General features: G+C 48.7%; 1 protein-coding gene across 1 annotated transcript in view; it reads right to left on the bottom strand.

The window, feature by feature from the left end:
- Nucleotides 1–23053, bottom strand: part of LOC122551097 (protocadherin-16-like) — a 370928-nt gene that overhangs the window by 135066 nt on the left and 212809 nt on the right. The window lies entirely within an intron of this gene.

Consider the following 23053-nt stretch of genomic DNA (forward strand, 5'->3'; position numbering starts at 1 on the left):
GTAGGGGCTGGAGGAGGTGACACAGATAGGGAGGGGTGTAGTGGCTGGAGGAGGTACAGAGATAGGGAGGGGTCTAGGGGCTGGAGGAGGTGATACAGATAGGGAGTGGGTGTAGGGGCTGGAGGGGGTTACAGAGATTGGGAGTGGGTGTAGGGGCTGGAGGGGGTTACAGAGATTGGGAGTGGGTGTAGGGGCTGGAGGGGGTTACAGAGATTGGGAGTGGGTGTAGGGGCTGGAGGGGGTTACAGAGATTGGGAGTGGGTGTAGTGGCTGGAGGAGGTACAGAGATAGGGAGGGGTCTAGGGGCTGGAGGAGGTGACACAGATAGGGAGGGGTGTAGTGGCTGGAGGAAGTAACAGAGATAGGGAGGGGTGTAGGGGTTGGAGGAGGTAACAGAGATAGGGAGTGGGTGTAGGGGCTGGAGGGGGTTACAGAGATTGGGAGTGGGTTAGGGCTGGAGTAGGTTTCAGTTAATAAAATCTGGAATTACCATCTCTATTGTCAGTAATGTGCTGTGAAACTACCATCTGGTTCACTGATGTCCTTCAGTGAAGGAAATCTGCTGCTATGACCTGGTCTGTCTGACATGTGACTCCAGACCCATAATATCATTGTTGAGTCTTAACTGCCTCTAAAATAGCCAAGCAAACCACTCAGTTTGAGGGCAATGAGGGCTGTGTGATAAACTATGGCTCAGTTAGTGATACACACATTCCATGGATGAATAAAGAAATCTCACAGTATCTTGGAGTTCAATACTGGGCTGATGACACATTAACCAGGAAGATGTTAATTTGAATTAACATGGATTATCAGAGGGCCATAGAGAAGGGAGGCCATGGATTTATCTTTGATTTGATTTATTATTGTCACATGTAGCTGGGTACAGTGAAAACTTTTGTTTTATGTGCAGTACAGGCAGATCGTACCATACACAGTGCATTGGTTAATAGAACAGAGCAAGGAATACAATGGTACAGCTGCGGGGAAGGTCCACAGAGAGTGAGATCAACATGAAATTTAAAATTTCAGAGGTCCATTCAGATATCTAATAACAGTGAGGAAGACGTTGTTTGTGAAGCTGTTGGTATGTGTGTTTAAGTTTTTGTATCTCCTGCTGACTGAAGAGGGTAGAAGAGATTATAAAGGGAGGTGTTGGGGGAGGGGGGGTGCGGGGGGGGGGGGGGGGGGGGGGGGGGTGGATAGGGAGGAGTCTCAGCTTACTTTGGCTGCCTTTCCAAATCAGTGGGAAGTGTAAATGGAGTCAATGGATGGAAGGTTGGTTTCTGAAAGACTGGTCAGTGTTCACCACTCTCTGTAGTTTCATAGAAAAGTACAGCACAGAACAGGCCCTTAGGCCCACAATGTTGTGCTGAGACTTATACCTAATATAAAATATCGTAACTTAACTTACTCACCCCTCAACTCACTGCTATCCATGTGCAAATGATAAAAAGTAGTGGATCTGGCATTGATCCTTGTGCTGGGAAGAGCCTGTAGGTCAGCTTGCTGTTAATCCCATGGTCACAATCAGTTGCTAGGACGCGTCCAATGGGTGATGAAGGTGGTATGTTCTCCTGGATGTATTAGCCCTCATTGCCATTTTCATTAACGATACAGACACGCACTACAGCAGTTCTCCTGTAACTGCCCTTTGAAATAGTGCATTAAACTGACCCTTCAGGTTGTGCAGTAAATACTGCTGACCAGGTGTACCTGCTGACCAGGTGTACCTGCTGACCAGATATACCTGCTGACCAGGTGTACCTGCTGACCAGGTATACCTGCTGACCAGGTGTACAGATGAGGGCAATGCATTCTGTTTACACTTCAGGAAGGCTTTTGATAGGGGCCTGCACGGGAGACTATTCGTAAAGTTAACAATCCATGGGATCTAAGGAAACTTGGCAAATTGAATTCAAGATCGGCTGAGTGGCAGGAAGCAGAGGGTAATGGTTGAGGGGTGTTTTGGGGATGACATCAGGGTCCAGTGGGGTTCAGCTTACCTCACATTTGGGGCTTTTACTGTTTGTGAATTATATAAACAACTTAAACTTGAATGTCGGAGCGTTGCTCAGAAAGTTTGCTGATGATGCAAAAAATTGCTTGTGTGGTACCTAGTGAAGAGGATAGCTTTAGATTACAGGAAGATATAGATGTGGACTTCAGGAGGATACAGATGTGCCTGTCATGTGGGCTTAGCAGTGGCAAATGGAGATGAGTGAGATACTAAATGAATATTTCACATCAATATTTACTGTGGAAAAGGACATGGAAGCTAGGGACTTTGGGGAAATAAATACTGATGTTTGAAAAGAGTTCACAGTTCAGAAGAGGAGATGTTGGAGATCCTAAAATGCATAAAAGTAGATTAATACCCAGGACCTGACCAGAACTCTTGGAAACTAGGGAAGTGATTGTAAGGCCCCATGCTGAGATATCTGTATCATTGATAGCCCCAGGTGAGGTGCTGGAAGACTGGAGGTTGGCTAATGTGGTGCCACTGTTTAAGAAGGGTGGTAAGGAAAAGCCAGGAAACTATAGGCCAGTGAACCAGACATCAGTGGTGGGCACATTGTTGGAAGGAATGCTGAGGGACAGGATTTACATGTATTTGGAAAGACATGGACTATCAGCATGACTTTGGAAATCATGTCTCACTAACTTGATCAAGTTTTTGAAGAGGTGACAAAGAAGGTTAATGAGGGCAGAACAATAGACATTATCTATTTGGACTTCAGCAAGGCATACAACAAAGTTCGGTATGATTAGATTAGATTAGATTAGATTAGATTACTTACAGTGTGAAAACAGGCCCTTCGGCCCAACAAGTCCACACCGACCCGCCGAAGCGCAACCCACCTAGACCCATTCCCCTACATTTACTCCTGCACCTAACACTACGGGCAATTTAGCCAGGCCAATTCACCTGACCTGTACATCTTCCGATTGTGGGAGGAAACCGGAGCACCCGGAGGAAACCCACGCAGACACGGGGAGAATGTGCAAACTCCACACAGTCAGTCGCCTGAGGCGGGAATTGAACCCGGCTCTCTGGCGCTGTGAGGCAGCAGTGCTAACCACTGTGCCACCGTGCCGCCCATACGGACTGGTTCGCAAGCTGAGATCACATGGAATCCAGGGACAGGTAGCCATTTGGATACAAAATTAGCTTCAAGTTAGGAGACACAGGGTGGGTGGTGAAGGGTTGTTTTTCAGACTGGAGGCCTCTGACCAGCCACAGGATCAATGCCAGATCCACTGCTTTTTATAATTTATATAAATAACTTGGATGTGAATATAGGAAGTATGGTTAGTAAGTTTGCAGATGACACCAAAATAGCTGGTGTTGTGAACGGTGAAGATTATCTCAGAGTACAGCAGGACCTTGATCAGATGGCCAATAGGCTGAGAAGTGGCAGATGGAGTTTAATTTAGATACATGTCAGGTGCAGGATTTATACACTTAATGGTAGAGCCCCTGGGGAGCTATTGCTAAACAAAGGGACCTAGAGGTGCAGGTGCAGAGTTCCTTGAAAGAGAAGTCAGAAGTAGATAGGGTGGTGAAGAAGGCGTTTGACACACTTGCCTTCATTGGTCATAACATTGAGTATAGAGTTGGGAGGTCATGTAGCATCTGTACAGAACAGTGCTGAGGCCATTTTTGGGATACTGTATACAATTGTGTGCAATTATAATATTGTGTGCAATTCGGGTTGCCATTTTAAAGGAAGGATGTTGTGAAACTTGAAAGGATTCAGAAAAGATTTACAAGGATGTTGCCAAGGCTGGAGGATTTGAGCGACAAGGAGAGGTTGAACAGGCTGGGGCTGTTTTCCCTGGAGCATTGGAGGCTGAGGAGTGACCTTATAGAGTTTTATAAAATCATGAGAGACATGGATAGGATAAATAAGGATACGGTGTGTTTCTGTGATGAAGAGAGATTGGACAGATGAGTGTTGTTTTCCTTAGAACAGAGAAAGTTAAGAGGGGACATGATTGAGATGAGCAAAATTATGAAGGGCATAAATGAGGTATACAGGACAAAACTTTTCCCTTGATGGAGGGATCAATGGACAGGATGAAGATTAAGGGAAAGGGCAGGAGGTTTAGAGAGGATGTGAGGAAACACTTTTTCACCCAGAGGCTGGTGGGAATATGGACCTCACTGCCTGTGAGGGTAGGAGAGGCAGAAACCATCAGAATATTGAGGAAGGTATTTAGATGTACATTTGTGAGGCCAAGGCATAACAAGGCTATGACTCTATAACTCTAAACAGTAAGAGCTGTCTTGAATTTTCCACAGTCTCAGATTCTGTGGTAAACAGGTAGAATTGTTTTCTATGGGATTGTTTTCCTCAAATTCCAGCACAGTGGTAGCTGCTTTGAGAAGATTGTTAAAGAAAGGCAAGGAATTGGAATGGACTGAGAAGTGTTACAAGTGCCTTTAACAGCTGAAAGGCTGCACTGACCATCTCTCTAATTCAGCTGACAGCTGATGCCAATAATAATGTTGATGGTGTGGCAAAATCACCACAGTCCCACCATCTTGTGGAATAATCTGGTGGATCTCCACTGCACTCCCTCTGTGGCAAGTTCATCTTCCTTAGGCAAGGCTACCAGAACCTCACCAACTACTCCAGATGCAATCTCAGTCATACTTTATACAATTGAAGCAAAGCACCTTTGCCCCTGCCAAGTGTATAGAATCATAGAAGCATACAGTACAGAAGAGAACCCTTAACCTGCTGTGTCTGTACAGACAAAAATACACCAAATCTACACTCCTTCCAATTTCCCACACTAGACCTACAGCCCTGAATGTTATGACATGTCAGTTGTCCATCCAAGTACTTCTTAAAGGTTGTGAGGTTCCCGTCTCAACTAGCCACCTCCCAGCCAGTGCATTCCAGAAACAGACCACCCTCTGGGTGAAAAAAACTGTTTCTCAAGCTCCCTTTAATGAGCCCATTATTAGTGACCCTTCAACTAAGGGAACCAGCTACTTTCTATCCACCCTGTCCATGCCTCTCAAGAACCTAGACAGGAACAGGGTCCCCCTCAGCCTTCTCCGCCCCAAGGTAAACAACCTGAGTTTATCCAGCTTCTCTTTATCGCTAACCTGCTCCATTCCAGGCAACACCCTGGTGAATCTTCTCTGCACCCCCTCCAGTGTAATCACATCCTTCCTATTGTGCAGTGAACAGAACTATACACAGTACTCCAGTTATGGCCTAACCAAAGTTCTGTACAGCTCCAACATAACCTCATAGCTCTTATAATCTATGCAACAACCAAGGAAAACAAGCATCCCATATGCCTCCTTAACTACCATATTAACTTGTCCTGCCAATAGAACATAGAACATAGAAGAATACAGCGCAGTACAGGCCCTTTGGCCCTCGATGTTGCGCCGATCCAAGCCCACCTAACCTATACTAACCCACTATCCTCCATATGCCTATCCAATGCCCTAACATCTGTCCTATACCTACCCCCCCTTAATTTAAAGCTATGCCCCCTTGTAATAGCTGACTCCATACGTGGAAAAAGATTCTCACTGTCGACCCTACCTAAACCCCTAATCATCTTATACACCTCTATCAAGTCACCCCTAAACCTTCTTTTCTCCAATGAAAACAACCCCAAGTGCCTCAGCCTTTCCTCATACGATCTTTCTACCATACCAGGCAACATCCTGGTAAACCTCCACTGCACCCGTTCCAGTGCCTCCACATCCTTCCTATAGTATGGCGACCAAAACTGCACACAATACTCCAGATGTGGCCGCACCAGAGTCTTATACAACTGCAACATGACCTCAGTACTCCGGAACTCAATTCCTCTACCAATGTCAGGGATCTGTGCAGAAGAACCTCAAGATTGCTATTTTCCACTGAGCTTCCTAGTCTCCTGCAATTCATTGAGTACTCCCTTCTCCTGTTACTTCTTCCAAAGTGTGTCCCCTCACACTTTTCAAGGTTCAATTCCATCTGCCACTAATCTGCCCATCTAACCAATCTGTCTATATCCTTCCATCACCTAAAACACTTTTCCTTCACAGACAAACACTTGGCAAACCCTCATGTCATCTACATTCTTACTTATCATTGACCCACACGTTCTCATCACCATCATTTATGAATATCACAAACAATAAGGGAACCAGCACTGATTCCTGCAGAACACCACTGCATACCGGGCTCCAATCACACACACAGCCCTTCACAGAACATAGAATGTAGAACAGTGCAGCACAGTACAGGCCTTTCGGCCCTCGATGTTGTGCCAACCTTTTATCCTACTCTAAGATCAAACTAACCTACATATCCTTCATTTTACTATCATCCATGTACCTATGACATCTGACCCTACTACCACTGCTAGCAGTGCATTCTACACACTCACCACTCTCTGTGTAAAGGACCTACCTCTGACATCTCCCTTCAACCTTCATCCAATCACCTTAAAATTATGTCCTCTTGTGATGGCCATTTCCGCCCTGGGAAAATGTCTCTAGCTATCCACTCTATCAATGCCTCTCATCATCTTGCACACTTCTATCAAATCACCAGTGAGAAAAGTCCTAGCTCCCTCAACCTTTCTTCAAAGACATGCCCTCCAGTCCAGGCAGCATCCTGATAAATCTGCTCTGTAGCCTCTCTAAAGTTTCCACATCCTTCCTACAATGAGGTGACTAGAACTGAACACAATATTTCAAGTGTGGTCTAACCAGGGTTTTATAGAGCTGGAGCATAACCACGCGCCTGTTAAACTCAATCCCCCTGCTAATGAAAGCCAACACACCATGCGCCTTCTTAACACCCCTATCAACTTGGGTGGCAACTTTGAGGGATCTATGGACATGGACCCCAAGATCCCTCTGTTCCTCCGCACTGCCAAGAATCCTGCCTTTAACCCTGTAATCTGCATTCAAGTTCAACCTTTTGGACAGCACAGTAGCACAGTGGTTAGCATTGCTGCCTCACAGTGCCAGAGACCCGGTTCAATTCCAGCCTCAGCGACTGCCTGTGAGGAGTTTGTACATTCTCCCCGTAACTGCGTGGTTTCCTCTGGGTGCTCCGGTTTCCTCCCACAGTCCAAGGATGTGCAGGTCAGGTGAATTGAACATGATAAATTACCCATAGTGATAGGTGCATTAGTCAGAGGGAAACGAGCCTGGGTGGGTCACTCTTGGAGGCTTTGATGTGGACCTGTTGGGCCAAATGGCCTGTTTCCACACTATGGGGAATCTAATCTAATCTAATCCTTCCAAAATGAAGGATATCACCACCCTCTCTCTTCTATCACGAACCCGAGTCTGGATCCAGGATCCCATGTGCTTTTATGTTCTTTATCAGTCTCCAACATAGCACCTTGTCAAGGATCTTGCTAAAATCCCGATAAATGGCAGTTAACATCAACTGCACTGCCCTCATTTACACACTTGATCACCTCCTCGAGAAATGGCCTGGGTGTTGACAGTGGGGGATCATCAAGGAATGAAGGTCAGATTCTCTTTTGCTGGAGCCAGTCACTCCCTGGCATTTGTATGGTGTAAACATTACTTCCAACTTTCCAACCATAGCCTGTATATTGTCCATGGACAATATCTGAACATGGACTGGAAGAGTCATCAAGGTACTGAACATATCATCATAACACCCGAAGATAGAGGAGCAGAATTAGGACATTCGGCCATTTGAGTCCACTCTGCCTTGGTTGGTATATTCCTCAACCCCATTCCCCTGATTCTGCAATTATCAGCGAACATTCCACTTCTGATCTTATGATGGAGGGAAAGTCATTGATGAAGGAGCTGAACATGGCTGGGCCCATGACATTACTCTGAGGAACCCTTGCACAGATGTGCTGGGGCTAAGATTCCTGATCCCAAAACAAAATATGGCTCCATCCATCTGAGACTTCCAAACACACTGACTCTCACTGGGATACAGCCACGCACACACACTGACTCTCACTGGGATACAGTCCCATACACACTGACTCTCACTGGGGTACAGTCCCACAGACACACACTGACTCTCACTAGGGTACAGTCCCACACACACACACTGACTCTCACTGGGGTACAGTCCCACACACACTCACTGACTCTTACTGGGGTACAGTCCCACACACACACACTGACTCTCACTGGGGTACACTCCCACACACACACACTGACTCTCACTAGGATACAGTCCCACACACACACACTGACTCTCACTGGGGTACAGTCCCACACACACACACTGACTCTCACTGGGGTACACTCTCACATACACACACTGACTCTCTCTGGGATACAGTCCCACAAACACACAATGACTCTCACTGGGGTACAGTCCCATACACACACTGACTCTCACTAGGGTACACTCCCATACACACACTGACTCTCACTGGGGTACAGTCCCACACACACTGACTCTCACTGGGGTACAGTCCCACACACACACAGACTCTCACTGGGGTACAGTCCCACACACACACTGACTCTCACTGGGGTACAGTCCCACACACACACAGACTCTCACTGGGGTACAGTCCCACACACACACAGACTCTCACTGGGGTACAGTCCCACACACACGGACTCTCACTGGGGTGCAGTCCCACACACACTGACTCTCACTGGGGTACACTCCCACACACACACTGACTCTCACTGGGGTACAGTCCCACACACACTGACTCTCACTGGGGTACAGTCTCACACACACTGACTCTCACTGGGGTACACTCCCACACACACACTGACTCTCACTGGGGTACAGTCCCACACACACTGACTCTCACTGGGGTACAGTCTCACACACACTGACTCTCACTGGGGTACAGTCCAACACACACACTGACTCTCACTGGGGTACAGAGCTGAAAATGTGTTGCTGGAAAAGCGCAGCAGGTCAGGCAGCATCCAGGGAACAGGAGAATCGACGTTTCGGGCATAAGCCCTTCTTCAGGAATGAGGAAAGTGTGTCCAGCAGGCTAAGATAAAAGGTAGGGAGGAGGGACTTGGGGGAGGGGCGTTGGAAATGCTGGGCACTGGATGCTGCCTGACCTGCTGCGTTCCAACGCCCCTCCCCCAAGTCCCTCCTCCCTACCTTTTATCTTAGCCTGCTGGACACACTTTCCTCATTCCTGAAGAAGGGCTTATGCCCGAAACGTCGATTCTCCTGTTCCCTGGATGCTGCCTGACCTGCTGCGCTTTTCCAGCAACACATTTTCAGCTCTGATCTCCAGCATCTGCAGACCTCACTTTCTCCTCACTGGGGTACAGTCCCACACGCACTGACTCTCACTGGGCTGCAGTCGCACACACACTGACTCTCACTGGGGTGCAGTCGCACACACACTGACTCTCACTGGGGTGCAGTCCCACACACACTGACTCTCACTGGGGTACAGACCCACATGCACACTGACTCTCACTTGGGTACAGTCCCACACACACTGACTCTCACTGGGGTACAGTCCCACACACACTGACTCTCACTGGGGAACACTCCCACACACACTGACTCTCACTGGGATACAGCTCCCACACACACTGACTCTCACTGGGGTTCAGTCTCACACACACTGACTCTCACTGGGGTACAGTCCCACACACACTGACTCTCACTGGGGTACAGTCTCACACACACACTGACTCTCACTGGGGTACAGTCTCACACACACACTGACTCTCACTGGGGTACAGTCTCACACACACACTGACTCTCACTGGGGTACAGTCTCACACACACACTGACTCTCACTGGGGTTACAGTCTCACACACACACTGACTCTCACTGGGGTACAGTCTCACACACACACTGACTCTCACTGGGGTACAGTCTCACACACACACTGACTCTCACTGGGGTACAGTCTCACACACACACTGACTCTCACTGGGGTACAGTCTCACACACACACTGACTCTCACTGGGGTACAGTCTCACACACACACTGACTCTCACTGGGGTTACAGTCTCACACACACACTGACTCTCACTGGGGTACAGTCTCACACACACACTGACTCTCACTGGGGTACAGTCTCACACACACACTGACTCTCACTGGGGTTACAGTCTCACACACACACTGACTCTCACTGGGGTACAGTCTCACACACACACTGACTCACACTGGGGTACAGTCTCACACACACACTGACTCTCACTGGGGTACGGGTTACCATTTGGATTTGTACATTCAGGGACCATCTTGGTTACATCTCTGCAGACAGCTGCACTGGAGTTGCCCCTGTTGTTTGAATGAGTCCTTCACTAAGATTTCAAATTGTTTTCCAGAGCTAAAGATGGCAAGCTTTCTTGCTCTTTTAAAAGCTTGGGGTGAATGCAACATCAGGACATTTCCCCTGGGAGCAGTGACAGAGGATGTAAATGTGACTTGGAGACAGGGAGCCACAGTTCTGTTGTTCAGAGCAGTGTGCTGTGGTTGGAGCATTCTGACATGAGATCTGGGCCAGATCAGACTGTGAACAATCAGCTCCAGATGGGAACTTTGAGCTAACATTAACAGGCTGCATTTCTGAGTGCTGGAGTCACTTTCAAACACTGGGCCATCTGCTTCTGCTTAGGAGAGAGTTTTTTTTTGCCAGAGAGGAAATTTTATACAGTCCTATAATCAGATGAAGCAATTAGACTTTCTATGTAATAGTTGATGTGTTTGCATTCCCAATATAGCACACACTCAACCAAAGCCCCTCAGAGACCAACAGGCCCCATGCTGAGCACAGTGGAAACCCGCATTGAACATCAAGGAAGAGCAGTTGTATCATATACAAGGCAGACATGAGGCTGGGTGAAATGACAGGCTGATATTTGGAGTATGGGCTGAAAAAGACCAGACAATTGTTGATACTGAGCTTGGAAAATGCAAGAAGACTGCTCAGAGATACTCCTGACCAAGGAGATTAAAAATAACATAAAATCACTTTTAAACTGTAATCAGCAATGACACATAGCCATTTGGACACTCTCCCATCAACAACATCCCTCCAGTTTTGATCTCTTCCATGAGCAGATTAGTACTGGAGGTAGTCCTGAGAAGAATCACAAGATTGTCAAATAAGGAGAGTTTGAGTAGGTTGGGCCTCTACTCATGAGTGACCTTTCTTTTACGCAATCATGAGACATGAGCTTTTATTACCCATCTCTATTTTGCCTTGTGAAGGTGGTAGTGAACTGCTGTAGTCCATCAATGATAGGTAAACCCACAATGCCCTCAGAGAGGGAGTTCCAGGATTTTGACTCAGCAGCAGTCAAAGAATGGCAATATATTTCCAAGTCAGAATGGTGTGTGGCTTAGAGGGGAACTTGCAGGGGGTGGTGTTCCCATGTATCGGCTGCCCTTGTCCTTTCAGATGTCAATGGTCATGGGTTTGGAAGGTGCAATGTCAGGATCTTTGGTGAATTTTTGCAGTGCATCTTGTAGATAGTTCATACTGCAACTACTGAGCATCAGTAGTGGAGAGTGGGTGCTTGTGGATGCAATGCCAATGTAGCAGGCTGCTATGGTTTCAAGCTTTTTGAGTGTTGTTGGAGTTGCAATCACACAGGCAAGTGGGGAGTATTGCAAATGGTGGGCTGTCTTTGGGGAGTCTGGAGGTGAGTTATTTGCCACAGTATTCCTAGCTTCTGACCTGTTCTTCTAATCATGTGTTTATGTGGCAAGTCTACTTGAATTTCTGGTCAATGGTAACCCCCCAGTTGTGATAGTGGAAATTCAGTGATGGTAATAGCATTGACTGTCAAGGGACGGTGGTTAGATTGTCTCTGATTGGAGTTAGTCATTGCCTGGCATTGGTGCGGTGCAAATGTTACTTGCCTCTTGTCAGCCCAAACCTGGATATTATGCAGATCTTGTTGCATTTGGACACAGATTGCTTCAGTATCTGAGGAGTGGTGAATGGTGCTGAACACTGCAATCATCAGCAAACATCCACACTTCTGATCTTATGATGGAGGGAAGGTCATTGATGAAACAGTTGAAGATGGTTGGGGCTTGGGACATTACCCTGAGGAACTCCTGCAGAGATGTCCTGGAGCTGAGATGACTGACCTCCAACAACAATGACCATCTTTCTTTGTGCCAGGTATGATCCTAACCAGCAGAGAGTTTTCTCCCTGATACCCACTGATTCCAGTATTCCTGGGGCTCTTTGATGTCACACTTGGTTGAATGCAGCCTTGATATTAAGGGCTGTCCCTCTCCCCTCCCCTTTGGAATTCAGCTGTTCTGTCCATGTTTGAACCAAGGCTGTAATGAGGCCAGGAGCTGAGTGGTCCTGGGGGGACCCAAACTGGGTGTCACTGAGCAGATTATTGCTGAGCAGATGCTGCTTGATAGCTCCGTTGATGACACCTTCCATCACTTTACTGATGATTGAGAATAGACCGATGGGGTGGTAGTTGACCAGGTTAGATTTGTCCTGCATTCTGTGTATGGGACATGCCTGGGCAATTTTCCACATTGTCAGGGAGATGCCAATGTTGTAACTGTACTGGAACAGCTTGGCTAGGGGAGTGGTAAGTTCTGGAGCACAAACCTTTACAAAACAAATACATTTCATTGGGGAAATGGTAGAGATGCTGAATGGTTATTTTGCTTCAGTATTCACAGCAGGAGAAGGAGAATATCTTGTTGGAAGTGATTAACAGAGAACTGGGGATAGGGTCTAATTAAAACTAGCTTATGTATGCCATCAGTAATGGAGAACTTAATGGAACTAGAGTGGCAAATCCCCATGACCTAATGGTTTCCATCTACAGTGTTAAGGAAGAGAGGAGAGCAGATTCCCTAACCATCTTCTTTCAGAATTCCCTGGATTCAGGAGTTGTACCTCTGGATTGGAAATTTGCTAAGATCACTCCACTCTTTAAAGAAGGGCGACATAGGGAAACCAGGGAATTACAGACCAATTACCCTGACATCTGTGATGGGGAACTGGTTGGAGTGTGTAATCAAGGGTAGAGTAATTGATTACCTTGAAAAGTTTCAGTTAATCATAGAGGGTCAGCCTGGATCCCTGAAGGGGAGCTTGTGCCTGACCATGCTCACAGAGGTCTTTGAAGAGGTGACAAAAACAGTGGGCAAAGCTAAGTCAATGGATGTTGTTTATAGGGGCTTCCAAGAGGCTTTTGATAAAGTCCCACACAGGACACTGTTAGCTAATGTAGAAGCCCGTGGAACTGGGGACAAATTGCTGACATGGATAGGAAATTGATTGAGAGGCAGGAAACACAAGGTTAGAATAATGGGTAAACATTCAAATTGATTGGATGTGACTAGTGGTGTCCTGCAGGGGTCTGTGTTGGGGCCTCAGTTATCCATACTGTTCAGTAACAACGTTGATAATAGCATAAACAGTCAAATATCCAAATTGCTGATGACACAAAATTGGGCTGCTTTGTAAACAGTGTTGACGACAGCATGAAATTATAGCAGGATATTGATAGATTAGACAAATGGGCAGAGCTGTGGCTGATGGATTTTTGTATTAGCAAGTGTGAGATTATCCATTTCAGACCAAGAAAGGGTCGATCAGAGTATTTTTCAGAAGCACAAAGTAAATGCAGTGGATATCCAATCCGATTTTGGAGTTCAGCTGCATATCTCTTTAAAATGCCTCAGACAGGTGCTGAAAATAGTCAAGGAGGCTAATAGAATGCTGGTCTTTAGATCTAAAGGGCTGGAGTATAGTGATGCACATGTTATGATGCAGTTGTACAAAATGTTAACTCTGCTTTCTCCCCACAGATGCTGCCAGACCTGTTGAGTTTTCCTAGAAATGTCTGTTTTTGTGATGAAGAGACGAGACAGACTAGGGTTGTTATCCTCAGAGCAAAGACTGACTGAGGTGTAAAATATTCTGAGTGCTTAAACAGCACAGGGAGAAGCTTTACTCCTCAGCAGACGGTTAATAACCAGGAGGCACTGTTTTATGGTGAGGAATGGAAGATTTAGGGGGGATTTGAACAAAACTATTCTCATTACTATTCTTTATATAATACAATGCAATTTGATACACACCGGAACAGGCCCTTTGTCCCATCAATCCTGTGCCGATTCTAATCCTTACTTAGACCTACTGCTTATCGCCCATATGCAGTTGTTATCTTTCTGTTTGCCTCCCATTCATGTGTCTATTAAGATATGCCTTAAACATTGCCAACGTGCCTGCTTCCACCGCCTCCACCAGCAGTCCATTCCAGGTACCCACTCCCTCTGTGTGAAAAGTCTTGCCCACATTTCTCCCCTTAACTTTTTCCCTCTCACCTTGAAACTGTGTCCTCTTGTAGTTGACCTTTTCACCCTGGGAAAAAAGCCTCTGACTATTCACCCTCTCACAATCTGTAAACTTCTATCAGGTTGTCCCTCAGCTTCCATCTTTCCAGTGAAAATAATCTGAGTTTATCCAACATCTCCTATACACCAGGCAATGTCCCGGTAAACCTTCTCTGCACCCTCTCCAAACCATCCATGTCCTTCTGGCAGTGTGACCAGAACTGCACACAATATTCCAAATGTGGCCTAACTAAAGTTTTGTACAGCTGTGACATAACTTGCCAACTTTTATATTCAATGCCCCGGCCAATGAAGATGTGCGCTATATCAGTTCTTGATCACTGTATCCACCTGTGTTGCCACTTTCAGGGATCTGTGCACCTGTACACCCAAATCCCTCTGGATGTCAATACTCCTACACGTTCTGTCATTTATTGTATAATTTGCATCTGAGTCTGATCTTCCAAAAGGCATGCCCTCAAATTTGACTGGATTAAACTCCACCTGCCATTTCTCTGCTCAAATCTGCAATCCATCTATATCCTGTTGTATCCTTTGACAAACCTCCTCACTATCTGCAACTCTGCCAATTTTGTTATCATCTGCAAACCTACCAATCAGACCATCTACATTTTCCTCTGGATCATTTATATATTTTACAAACAACAAAGGTCCCAACACTGATCCATGCGAACACCACTAGTTATCAGTCTCCTTTCTGAAAAACACCCTTCCATTGCTACCCTCCGTCTGCTATCACCAAGTCAGTTTTGTATCCATCTAGCCAGCCTATCACAGATCCCATGATACTTTACCTTCTGTATCAGCCTGCCATGAAGTATCTATCAAATGCCTTACTAAGGACAACATCCACTGCCCTTCCCTCATTAATCATTCTTGTCACTCCCTCAAAAACCTCATTCAAGTTGGTGAGACCTGACCTTCCCCACACAAACCCATGCTGCCTATCACCAACAACTCCATTCACTTCCAAATGTGAATACATCCTGTCTCTCAGTATCGTCTCCAACAGTTTCCCCACCACTGACGTCAGGCTCACAGGCCTGTAATTACTTAGATTATCTCTCTTCTTCTCCTTAAACAAAGGAACAACATTGGTGATTCTCCAGTCCTCTGCAACCTTACCTGAAGCCAAAGAGTATGCAAAATAGCTACTAAGACCCCAGCTATTTCCTCACTTGCCTCCCACAGTATCCTGGTTTAGATTCCATCTGGCCCTGGGGACTTGTTTAATGGATTTCAATACATTAAATACATCCCCCTTCACTATGTTGACTTGTCCAAGAGTATTCACACATCCTTCCCTAACCTCAACATCCCTCACGTCCGTCTCTTTGGTGAATACCAATGTAAAGTACTCATTAAGGATCTCACTCTTTCCTCTGGCTCCACACATAACCTCTCTTCTTCACCCAGAGTGGGGAAAATAGAAAAGCACTAGTGGTAGGGGACTCAATGGTGAGACGGATTGACAAGAGATTTTGTGGTCAGGAGCGGGACTCCCGGAAGGTATGTTGCCTCCCTGGTGCCAGGGTCCGGGATGTCGCCGATTGGGTTTACAGGATTCTGAAGGGGGAGGGGGAGCAGCCAGAAATCGTGGTACACAATGGCACCAATGATATAGCCAGGAAAGGGATTGAGGATCTGAAAAGTGACTACAGAGAGTTAGGTTGGAAGGTAAAGAGCAGGACGAGTAGCGTAGTGATCCCGGGTTTGCTACCGGTACCACGAGATAGTGAGGTGAGGAACAGTCAGCGAATGCAGCTTAACATGTGGCTGTGAGGCTGGTGCAAGAGGGAGGGCTTCAGATACCTAGACCATTGGGATACCTTCTGGGGAAGGTGGGACCTGTACATGAAGGACGGGTTACACCTGAACTGGGGGGGGGGGCACAAATGTCCTGGGTGGGAGATTTGCTCGTGTGATTCAGGAGGGTTTAAACTAGTTTGGCAGGGGGGTAGGAATCAGAGCCACATTTCTGAGAGGGGGGCAGTTGCAGACGGGGCAGTGACAGGATGTATTGAATCTATCAGGAAGGTTTCTCATGTGATGAAACAAAGGGATCTGTTAAAGTGTGTCTGCTTTAACGCAAGGAGTGTCCGAAATAAGAGTGACGAACTTAGAGCATGGATCAGTACTTGGGGCTACGATGTTGTGGCCATAACGGAGACGTGGATTCCACAGGGGCAGGAATGGTTGCTAGATGTTCCAGGGTTTAGAACATTTAAAAAGAACAGGGAGGGTGGAAAAAGAGGAGGGGGTGTAGCATTGCTAATCAGAGAGTGCATCACAGCTACAGAAACGAAGGTTGTTGAGGAAGGTTTGTCTACTGAGTCAGTATGGGTGGGAGTTAGGAACAGCAAGGGAACTGCCACCTCATTGGGGATTTTCTATAGACCCCCTAATAGCGGTACAGAGATTGAAGAACTCATAGACTGGCAGATTCTGGAAAAATGCAGATGGAGCAGGGTTGTTGTTATGGGTGATTTCAACTTTCCAATATCGACTGGAACCTCCTAAGTGCAGATGGTTTGGATGGAGCCATTTTTGTCAGGTGTGTTCAGGAGGGTTTCCTTACTCAGTAAGTAGACAGAGCAATGAGGGGAGAGGCCATTTTGGATTTGGTGCTCAGCAATGAGCCAGAACAGGTCTCACTGTGGGAGAACACTTTGGTGACAGTGATGACAACTGCCTTACATTTACCATAGCCTTGGAAAGGGAAAGGAGCAGTTACCGAGGGAAGATTTGAATTGGGGAAAAGGAAATTATGATGCTATCAGACAGGAATTGGGAAGTACAGATTGGGAGCAATTGTTCCACAGAAAGGGCACAGCAGACATGTGGAGACTATTTAAGGAGCGGTTGTTGCGAGTGATGCACAAATGTGTTCCTCTAAGACAGGCAAGAAGGAGTAAGATTAAGGAACCTTGGATGATGATAACAGAGGAGCTTCTCGTCAAAAGGAAGAAGACAGCTTACATAAGGTGGAGGAAGCAAGGACCTAGCACAGCTTTAGAGGATTACAGGCTAGCTAGAAAGGAGCTCAGAAATGAACTGAGGAGAGCCAGGAGGGGGCACGAGAGTGGCTTGGCAAGAAGGATTAGGAAGAACCCAAAGGCATTTTACTCATACATGAGGAATAAGAGAATGATCAGGGAGAAGGTAGGGCCGATCAGGGATAGCGTAATGAACTTGTGTGTGGAGTCTGAGCAGATCCCTAAATGAGTTTTTTGCTTTGGTTTTCACCAAGGAAAGGGACCTTGTTGTAAATGAAAACTTTGAGGAGCTGGGATACAGTCTTGACCAGATCAAGATTGATGAAGTTTGTGTGCTGGAAATTTTGGCAAACATTAAGATTGATAAGTCCCCAGGACCAGACCTCTCAGTATTCTGTAAATTTCAATCGGAACCCGACCCCCATCCTTCTAAACTCCATCAAGTACAGACCCAAAGACCTCAACTGTTCCTCTTTTGATAAGCCCTTCATCCCAGAATCATTCAAGTAAACTTCCTCTGGACCCCCTTCAACACCAGCACATCCTCCCTTCAATATGGGACCCAGAATGGCTCACAATATTCCAAATGCAGTCTGGTCTTATTCAACCTCATCAGGACATCACTGCTCATGAATTTGAGTCCTTTTGAAGTGAATGCTAACATTGCATTTGCCTTTCTGACTGCCAACTGAACCTGCATATTAACCTGAAGAGAATTCTGAACTAGGGCTCCCAAATCTCCTTATGCTTCAGATTTCTGAAGCTTTTCCCATTTCAAATATAGTCTATGTCTCTTCTTCCGACCAAAGTGCATAACCTCACACTTTCCCATATTGTACTCCATCTGCCATTTTTTTGTCCACTCTCCCAGTCTGTCCAAGTCCTTCTGCAGCCTCTCTGCATACTCAACACTACCTGTCCCTCAACCTATCTTTGTGTCATCTGTAAACTTAGCAACAATGACCTCAGTTCCTTCATCCATATCCGTCTTGTATAATGTGAATAGTTGTGGTCCCAACATAGACCCTTGTGGAATTCCTCTAGTCACCAGCTGCCATCCTGAAAAAGACCCCCTTTATGCCCACTCATTGCCTTCTGCCAGTCAGCCAATCCTCTATCCATACCAGTGCCTTGTTCCTAACACCATGGGCTCTTATCTTATTTTGCAGCCTCCTGTGTAGGTTTTTGTCAAATGCTTCTGGAAATCCAAATAGATCACGTTCACTGTCTCTCCTTTGTCTAATGTGCTCATTACCTTCTCAAAGAATTCTAACAGATTTAGAAGCAAATTGCTGCAGTTGCTGGAATCTGTACCAAAGCAACAAACGTGGAGATCACAGCGGGTCAGGCAGCATCCACGGAGATCACAGTGGGTCAGGCAGCATCCACGGAGATCACAGTGGGTCAGACAGCATCCACGGAGATCACAGTGGGTCAGGCAGCATCCACGGAGATCACAGTGGGTCAGGCAGCATCCACGGAGATCACAGTGGGTCAGGCAGCATCCACGGAGATCACAGTGGGTCAGGCAGCATCCACGGAGATCACAGTGGGTCAGGCAGCATCCACGGAGATCACAGTGGGTCAGGCAGCATCCACGGTGATCACAGTGGGTCAGGCAGCATCCACGGAGATCACAGCGGGTCAGACAGCATCCACGGAGATCACAGCGGGTCAGACAGCATCCACGGAGATCACAGTGGGTCAGGCAGCATCCACGGAGATCACAGTGGGTCAGGCAGCATCCACGGTGATCACAGTGGGTCAGGCAGCATCCACGGTGATCACAGTGGGTCAGGCAGCATCCACGGTGATCACAGTGGGTCAGGCAGCATCCACGGAGATCACAGTGGGTCAGGCAGCATCCACGGAGATCACAGCGGGTCAGACAGCATCCACGGAGATCACAGCGGGTCAGGCAGCATCCACGGAGATCACAGCGGGTCAGGCAGCATCCACGGAGATCACAGTGGGTCAGACAGCATCCACGGAGATCACAGCGGGTCAGACAGCATCCACGGAGATCACAGTGGGTCAGACAGCATCCACGGAGATCACAGCGGGTCAGACAGCATCCACGGTGATCACAGTGGGTCAGGCAGCATCCACGGAGATCACAGCGGGTCAGACAGCATCCACGGAGATCACAGTGGGTCAGACAGCATCCACGGTGATCACAGCGGGTCAGACAGCATCCACGGTGATCACAGTGGGTCAGACAGCATCCACGGAGATCACAGTGGGTCAGACAGCATCCACGGAGATCACAGTGGGTCAGGCAGCATCCACGGAGATCACAGCGGGTCAGGCAGCATCCACGGAGATCACAGCGGGTCAGACATAGTGGAGATCACAGCGGGTCAGGCAGCATCCACGGAGATCACAGCGGGTCAGGCAGCTTCCACGGAGATCACAGTGGGTCAGGCAGCATCCACGGAGATCACAGCGGGTCAGACAGCATCCACGGAGATCACAGCGGGTCAGACAGCATCCACGGAGATCACAGCGGGTCAGACAGCATCCACGGTGATCACAGTGGGTCAGACAGCATCCACGGAGATCACAGTGGGTCAGACAGCATCCACGGAGATCACAGTGGGTCAGGCAGCATCCACGGAGATCACAGCGGGTCAGGCAGCATCCACGGAGATCACAGCGGGTCAGACATAGTGGAGATCACAGCGGGTCAGGCAGCATCCACGGAGATCACAGCGGGTCAGGCAGCTTCCACGGAGATCACAGCGGGTCAGACATAGTGGAGATCACAGTGGGTCAGGCAGCATCCACGGAGATCACAGTGGGTCAGGCAGCATCCACGGAGATCACAGCGGGTCAGACAGCATCCACGGAGATCACAGCGGGTCAGACAGCATCCACGGTGATCACAGTGGGTCAGACAGCATCCACGGAGATCACAGTGGGTCAGACAGCATCCACGGAGATCACAGTGGGTCAGGCAGCATCCACGGAGATCACAGCGGGTCAGGCAGCATCCACGGAGATCACAGCGGGTCAGACATAGTGGAGATCACAGCGGGTCAGGCAGCATCCACGGAGATCACAGCGGGTCAGGCAGCTTCCACGGAGATCACAGCGGGTCAGACATAGTGGAGATCACAGTGGGTCAGGCAGCATCCACGGAGATCACAGTGGGTCAGACAGCATCCACGGAGATCACAGCGGGTCAGACATAGTGGAGATCACAGTGGGTCAGGCAGCATCCACGGAGATCACAGTGGGTCAGGCAGCATCCACGGAGATCACAGTGGGTCAGGCAGCATCCACGGAGATCACAGTGGGTCAGGCAGCATCCACGGAGATCACAGTGGGTCAGGCAGCATCCACGGAGATCACAGTGGGTCAGGCAGCATCCACGGAGATCACAGTGGGTCAGGCAGCATCCACGGAGATCACAGTGGGTCAGGCAGCATCCACGGAGATCACAGCGGGTCAGGCAGCATCCACGGTGATCACAGTGGGTCAGGCAGCATCCACGGAGATCACAGCGGGTCAGGCAGCATCCACGGAGATCACAGTGGGTCAGGCAGCATCCACGGAGATCACAGTGGGTCAGGCAGCATCCACGGAGATCACAGTGGGTCAGGCAGCATCCACGGAGATCACAGCGGGTCAGGCAGCATCCACGGTGATCACAGTGGGTCAGGCAGCATCCACGGAGATCACAGTGGGTCAGGCAGCATCCACGGAGATCACAGCGGGTCAGGCAGCATCCACGGAGATCACAGCGGGTCAGGCAGCATCCACGGAGATCACAGCGGGTCAGGCAGCATCCACGGAGATCACAGTGGGTCAGGCAGCATCCACGGAGATCACAGTGGGTCAGACATAGTGGAGATCACAGTGGGTCAGGCAGCATCCACGGAGATCACAGCGGGTCAGGCAGCATCCACGGAGATCACAGCGGGTCAGGCAGCATCCACGGAGATCACAGTGGGTCAGGCAGCATCCACGGAGATCACAGTGGGTCAGACATAGTGGAGATCACAGTGGGTCAGGCAGCATCCACGGAGATCACAGTGGGTCAGACAGCATCCACGGAGATCACAGCGGGTCAGACATAGTGGAGATCACAGTGGGTCAGGCAGCATCCACGGAGATCACAGTGGGTCAGACAGCATCCACGGAGATCACAGTGGGTCAGACAGCATCCACGGAGATCACAGTGGGTCAGGCAGCATCCACGGAGATCACAGTGGGTCAGGCAGCATCCACGGAGATCACAGTGGGTCAGGCAGCATCCACGGAGATCACAGTGGGTCAGGCAGCATCCACGGTGATCACAGTGGGTCAGGCAGCATCCACGGAGATCACAGCGGGTCAGGCAGCATCCACGGAGATCACAGCGGGTCAGGCAGCATCCACGGAGATCACAGCGGGTCAGGCAGCATCCACGGAGATCACAGTGGGTCAGACAGCATCCACGGAGATCACAGTGGGTCAGGCAGCATCCACGGAGATCACAGTGGGTCAGACAGCATCCACGGAGATCACAGTGGGTCAGGCAGCATCCACGGAGATCACAGTGGGTCAGGCAGCATCCACAGAGATCACAGTGGGTCAGACATAGTGGAGATCACAGTGGGTCAGGCAGCATCCACGGAGATCACAGTGGGTCAGGCAGCATCCACGGAGATCACAGTGGGTCAGACATAGTGGAGATCACAGTGGGTCAGGCAGCATCCACGGAGATCACAGTGGGTCAGGCAGCATCCACGGAGATCACAGTGGGTCAGGCAGCATCCACGGAGATCACAGTGGGTCAGGCAGCATCCATGGAGATCACAGTGGGTCAGGCAGCATCCACGGAGATCACAGTGGGTCAGGCAGCATCCACGGAGATCACAGTGGGTCAGACATAGTGGAGATCACAGTGGGTCAGACAGCATCCACGGAGATCACAGCGGGTCAGGCAGCATCCACGGAGATCACAGTGGGTCAGACATAGTGGAGATCACAGTGGGTCAGACAGCATCCACGGAGATCACAGTGGGTCAGGCAGCATCCACGGAGATCACAGTGGGTCAGGCAGCATCCACGGAGATCACAGTGGGTCAGGCAGCATCCACGGAGATCACAGTGGGTCAGGCAGCATCCATGGAGATCACAGTGGGTCAGGCAGCATCCACGGAGATCACAGTGGGTCAGGCAGCATCCACGGAGATCACAGTGGGTCAGACATAGTGGAGATCACAGTGGGTCAGGCAGCATCCATGGAGATCACAGTGGGTCAGGCAGCATCCACGGAGATCACAGTGGGTCAGGCAGCATCCACGGAGATCACAGTGGGTCAGGCAGCATCCACGGAGATCACAGTGGGTCAGGCAGCATCCACGGAGATCACAGTGGGTCAGACATAGTGGAGATCACAGTGGGTCAGACAGCATCCACGGAGATCACAGCGGGTCAGGCAGCATCCATGGAGATCACAGTGGGTCAGGCAGCATCCACGGAGATCACAGTGGGTCAGGCAGCATCCACGGAGATCACAGTGGGTCAGACATAGTGGAGATCACAGCGGGTCAGACAGCATCCACGGAGATCACAGTGGGTCAGACATAGTGGAGATCACAGTGGGTCAGGCAGCATCCACGGAGATCACAGCGGGTCAGGCAGCATCCACGGAGATCACAGCGGGTCAGGCAGCATCCACGGAGAGAGAGCAAGCTAACATTCTGAGTCTGGATAACTCTTCATCAGAGCAGATGTG

This window comes from Chiloscyllium plagiosum, unplaced genomic scaffold (genome assembly GCF_037043375.1).
Source record: "Chiloscyllium plagiosum isolate Xiang-an unplaced genomic scaffold, Cpla_swu_hap1 HiC_scaffold_6, whole genome shotgun sequence".
Classification (NCBI taxonomy): Eukaryota; Metazoa; Chordata; class Chondrichthyes; order Orectolobiformes; family Hemiscylliidae; genus Chiloscyllium; species Chiloscyllium plagiosum.